Here is a 5,381-nt window from a genome sequence, read left to right as displayed (position 1 = left end):
GATGTACGAAGGGCTATATAAATAAATTTGATTTGAAATTTGATTTAATTTTCTATCCAAATGACTAATTACTACTAATTATATGCATATGCTTTGGGCCTGAGTAGCAGGCAGTTTACTTTGGGCATGCTTTTAATCTGGATGTGAAAATACTGCCCCCTATCCCAGAGAGATTTTAAAGGTCCCTAAAGCACACACCTCCCTGTGTCGCTCATCTTTTCAGCTCGCTGCAGCTAGCGACTGACAGCGAGCTGCAACCAACACTCAAACTGGACCCTCCATTCAGAGACTCAATCATGGACACTCTCACTGACAGTTGTGGCTGCTTTGTGTGATGTATTGTTGTCTCTACCTTCTTGTCCTTTGTGCTGCTGTCTGTGATGTATTGTTGTCTCTACCTTCTTGTCCTTTGTGCTGTTGTCTGTGATGTATTGTTGTCTACCTTCTTGTCCTTTGTGCTGTTGTCTGTGATGTATTGTTGTCTCTACCTTCTTGCCCTTTGTGCTGTTGTCTGTGATGTATTGTTGTCTCTACCTTCTTGTCCTTTGTGCTGTTGTCTGTGATGATGTCTCTACCTTCTTGTCCTTTGTGCTGTTGTCTGTGATGTATTGTTGTCTCTACCTTCTTGTCCTTTGTGCTGTTGTCTGTGATGTATTGTTGTCTCTACCTTCTTGCCCTTTGTGCTGTTGTCTGTGATGTATTGTTGTCTACCTTCTTGTCCTTTGTGCTGTTGTCTGTGATGTATTGTTGTCTCTACCTTCTTGTCCTTTGTGCTGTTGTCTGTGATGTATTGTTGTCTCTACCTTCTTGTCCTTTGTGCTGTTGTCTGTGATGTATTGTTGTCTCTACCTTCTTGCCCTTTGTGCTGTTGTCTGTGATGTATTGTTGTCTACCTTCTTGTCCTTTGTGCTGTTGTCTGTGATGTATTGTTGTCTCTACCTTCTTGTCCTTTGTGCTGTTGTCTGTGATGTATTGTTGTCTCTACCTTCTTGTCCTTTGTGCTGTTGTCTGTGATGTATTGTTGTCTCTACCTTCTTGTCCTTTGTGCTGTTGTCTGTGATGTATTGTTGTCTCTACCTTCTTGTCCTTTGTGCTGTTGTCTGTGGTGTATTGTTGTCTACCTTCTTGTCCTTTGTGCTGTTGTCTGTGATGTATTGTTGTCTCTACCTTCTTGTCCTTTGTGCTGTTGTCTGTGATGTATTGTTGTCTCTACCTTCTTGTCCTTTGTGCTGTTGTCTGTGATGTATTGTTGTCTCTTCCTTCTTGTCCTTTGTGCTGTTGTCTGTGATGTATTGTTGTCTCTACCTTCTTGTCCTTTGTGCTGTTGTCTGTGATGTATTGTTGTCTCTACCTTCTTGTCCTTTGTGCTGTTGTCTGTGATGTATTGTTGTCTACCTTCTTGTCCTTTGTGCTGTTGTCTGTGATGTATTGTTGTCTCTACCTTCTTGTCCTTTGTGCTGTTGTCTGTGATGTATTGTTGTCTCTACCTTCTTGTCCTTTGTGCTGTTGTCTGTGATGTATTGTTGTCTCTACCTTCTTGTCCTTTGTGCTGTTGTCTGTGATGTATTGTTGTCTCTACCTTCTTGTCCTTTGTGCTGTTGTCTGTGATGTATTGTTGTCTCTTCCTTCTTGCCCTTTGTGCTGTTGTCTGTCCCATAATGTTTGTACCCTATTTTGTGCTGCTACCAAGTTGTGTTGCTACCGTGTTGTTGTCATGTTATGTTGCTACTATGTTGTTGTCATGTTGTGTTGCTACTATGTTGTTGTCATGTTGTGTTGCTACCGTGTTGTTGTCATGTTGTGTTGCTACCATAGTATGGTGTGATGTGTTGCTGTCATGTTATGTTGTTGTCTTAGGTCTCTCTTTATGTATTGTTGCGTTGTCTCTCATATCATGATGTGTGTTTTGTCAGGGGCCTTTTAACTTTTGCTAGGGTGTCATTGTAAATAAGAATCTGTTCTTAACTGACTTAAGTAGTTAATAAAGGTTCAATATTTAAAAACTTAAAAAAATGTGTTTGACATCTAGCTCTCTGTTCTGTTCATATGTTACTGTTGGACAGCTAGGGCTCTGCTCTGTTCATATGTTACTGTTGGACAGCTAGGGCTCTGCTCTGTTCATATGTTACTGTTGGACAGCTAGGGCTCTGCTCTGTTCTGTTCATGTGTTACTGTTGGACAGCTAGGGCTCTGCTCTGTTCTGTTCATATGTTACTGTTGGACAGCTAGGGCTCTGTTCTGTTCTGTTCATATGTTACTGTTGGACAGCTAGGGCTCTGTTCTGTTCTGTTCATATGTTACTGTTGGACAGCTAGGGCTCTGCTCTGTTCTGTTCATATGTTACTGTTGGACAGCTAGGGCTCTGCTCTGTTCTGTTCATATGTTACATGTTACTGTTGGACAGCTATGGCTCTGTTCTGTTCTGTTCATATGTTACTGTTGGACAGCTAGGGCTCTGCTCTGTTCTGTTCATATGTTACATGTTACTGTTGGACAGCTAGGGCTCTGTTCTGTTCTGTTCATATGTTACATGTTACTGTTGGACAGCTAGGGCTCTGTTCTGTTCTGTTCATATGTTACTGTTGGACAGCTAGGGCTCTGTTCTGTTCATATGTTACATGTTACTGTTGGACATCTAGCTCTCTGTTCTGTTCATATGTTACATGTTACTGTTGGACAGCTAGGGCTCTGCTCTGTTCTGTTCATATGTTACATGTTACTGTTGGACAGCTAGGGCTCTGCTCTGTTCTGTTCATATGTTACTGTTGGACAGCTAGGGCTCTGTTCTGTTCTGTTCTGTTCTGTTCACATGTTACTGTTGGACAGCTAGGGCTCTGTTCTGTTCTGTTCATATGTTACTGTTGGACAGCTAGGGCTCTGCTCTGTTCTGTTCATATGTTACTGTTGGACAGCTAGGGCTCTGCTCTGTTCTGTTCATATGTTACTGTTGGACAGCTAGGGCTCTGTTCTGTTCTGTTCGTATGTTACTGTTGGACAACTAGGGCTCTGTTCTGTTCTGTTCATATGTTACATGTTACTGTTGGACATCTAGCTCTCTGTTCTGTTCATATGTTACATGTTACTGTTGGACAGCTAGGGCTCTGCTCTGTTCTGTTCATATGTTGCTGTTGGACAGCTAGGGCTCTGCTCTGTTCTGTTCATATGTTACAAGTTACTGTTGGACAGCTAGGGCTCTGCTCTGTTCTGTTCATATGTTACTGTTGGACAGCTAGGGCTCTGTTCTGTTCATATGTTACAAGTTACTGTTGGACAGCTAGGGCTCTGCTCTGTTCTGTTCATATGTTACTGTTGGACAGCTAGGGCTCTGTTCTGTTCATATGTTACATGTTACTGTTGGACAGCTAGGGCTCTGTTCTGTTCTGTTCATATGTTACTGTTGGACAGCTAGGGCTCTGTTCTGTTCTGTTCATATGTTACTATGTTGGACAGCTAGGGCTCTGTTCTGTTCTGTTCATATGTTACTGTTGGACAGCTAGGGCTCTGCTCTGTTCTGTTCATATGTTACTGTTGGACAGCTAGGGCTCTGTTCTGTTCATATGTTACTGTTGGACAGCTAGGGCTCTGCTCTGTTCTGTTCATATGTTACTGTTGGACAGCTAGGGCTCTGCTCTGTTCTGTTCATATGTTACTGTTGGACAGCTAGGGCTCTGCTCTGTTCTGTTCATATGTTACTGTTGGACAGCTAGGGCTCTGCTCTGTTCTGTTCATATGTTACTGTTGGACAGCTAGGGCTCTGCTCTGACCTGTTCATATGTTACTGTTGGATAGCTAGGGCTCTGTTCTGTTCTGTTCATATGTTACTGTTGGACAGCTAGGGCTCTGTTCTGTTCTGTTCATATGTTACTGTTGGACAGCTAGGGCTCTGTTCTGTTCATATGTTACTGTTGGACAACTAGGGCTCTGTTCTGTTCTGCTCTGTTCATATGTTACTGTTGGACAGCTAGGGCTCTGCTCTGTTCATATGTTACTGTTGGACAACTAGGGCTCTGTTCTGTTCTGTTCATGTATTACTGTTGGACAGCTAGGGCTCTGTTCTGTTCATATGTTACTGTTAGACAGCTAGGGCTCTGCTCTGTTCATATGTTACTGTTGGACAGCTAGGGCTCTGCTCTGTTCTGCTCTGTTCTGTTCTGTTCTGTTCATATGTTACTGTTGGACAGCTAGGGCTCTGCTCTGTTCATATGTTACTGTTGGACAGCTAGGGCTCTGTTCTGTTCATATGTTACTTTTGGACAGCTAGGGCTCTGTTCTGTTCTGTTCATATGTTACTGTTGGACAGCTAGGGCTCTGTTCTGTTCTGTTCATATGTTACTGTTGGACAGCTAGGGCTCTGTTCTGTTCTGTTCATATGTTACTGTTGGACAGCTAGGGCTCTGCTCTGTTCTGTTCATGTGTTACTGTTGGACAGCTAGGGCTCTGTTCTGTTCATATGTTACTGTTGGACAGCTAGGGCTCTGCTCTGTTCTGTTCATATGTTACTGTTGGACAGCTAGGGCTCTGTTCTGTTCTGTTCATATGTTACTGTTGGACAGCTAGGGCTCTGCTCTGTTCTGTTCATATGTTACTGTTGGACAGCTAGGGCTCTGTTCTGTTCTGTTCATATGTTACTGTTGGACAACTAGGGCTCTGTTCTGTTCTGCTCTGTTCATATGTTACTGTTGGACAGCTAGGGCTCTGCTCTGTTCATATGTTACTGTTGGACAACTAGGGCTCTGTTCTGTTCTGTTCATGTATTACTGTTGGACAGCTAGGGCTCTGTTCTGTTCATATGTTACTGTTAGACAGCTAGGGCTCTGCTCTGTTCATATGTTACTGTTGGACAGCTAGGGCTCTGCTCTGTTCTGCTCTGTTCTGTTCTGTTCTGTTCATATGTTACTGTTGGACAGCTAGGGCTCTGCTCTGTTCATATGTTACTGTTGGACAGCTAGGGCTCTGTTCTGTTCATATGTTACTTTTGGACAGCTAGGGCTCTGTTCTGTTCTGTTCATATGTTACTGTTGGACAGCTAGGGCTCTGTTCTGTTCTGTTCATATGTTACTGTTGGACAGCTAGGGCTCTGTTCTGTTCTGTTCATATGTTACTGTTGGACAGCTAGGGCTCTGCTCTGTTCTGTTCATGTGTTACTGTTGGACAGCTAGGGCTCTGTTCTGTTCATATGTTACTGTTGGACAGCTAGGGCTCTGTTCTGTTCTGTTCATATGTTACTGTTGGACAGCTAGGGCTCTGTTCTGTTCTGTTCATATGTTACTGTTGGACAGCTAGGGCTCTGTTCTGTTCTGTTCATATGTTACTGTTGGACAGCTAGGGTTCTGTTCTGTTCTGTTCACATGTTACATGATTACTCATGGAAACAGTGATGG

At 43.2% G+C, this 5,381-nt stretch overlaps 1 long non-coding RNA gene across 22 annotated transcripts; it reads right to left on the bottom strand.

Annotated features, from left to right (window-relative positions):
• Positions 1-350: 350 nt before the first annotated feature.
• Positions 351-1,623, bottom strand: LOC127916364 (uncharacterized). 22 transcript variants are annotated; one of them, XR_008094782.1, is made up of 6 exons: positions 1,122-1,623; positions 894-1,077; positions 758-849; positions 576-667; positions 443-534; positions 376-398 (listed from the first exon to the last, which is right to left on the bottom strand). It is a non-coding gene; the product is annotated as an uncharacterized LOC127916364 (long non-coding RNA). The 22 variants fall into 22 exon arrangements; XR_008094718.1 differs by having other exon boundaries at positions 351-534; XR_008094741.1 differs by lacking the exon at positions 576-667 and having other exon boundaries at positions 712-849.
• Positions 1,624-5,381: the final 3,758 nt, after the last annotated feature.

This window comes from Oncorhynchus keta, chromosome 4 (genome assembly GCF_023373465.1).
Source record: "Oncorhynchus keta strain PuntledgeMale-10-30-2019 chromosome 4, Oket_V2, whole genome shotgun sequence".
Lineage (NCBI taxonomy): Eukaryota > Metazoa > Chordata > Actinopteri > Salmoniformes > Salmonidae > Oncorhynchus > Oncorhynchus keta.
The sequence above is the reverse complement of the archived record's forward strand: the minus strand, read 5'-3'. Positions and strand labels throughout refer to the sequence as shown.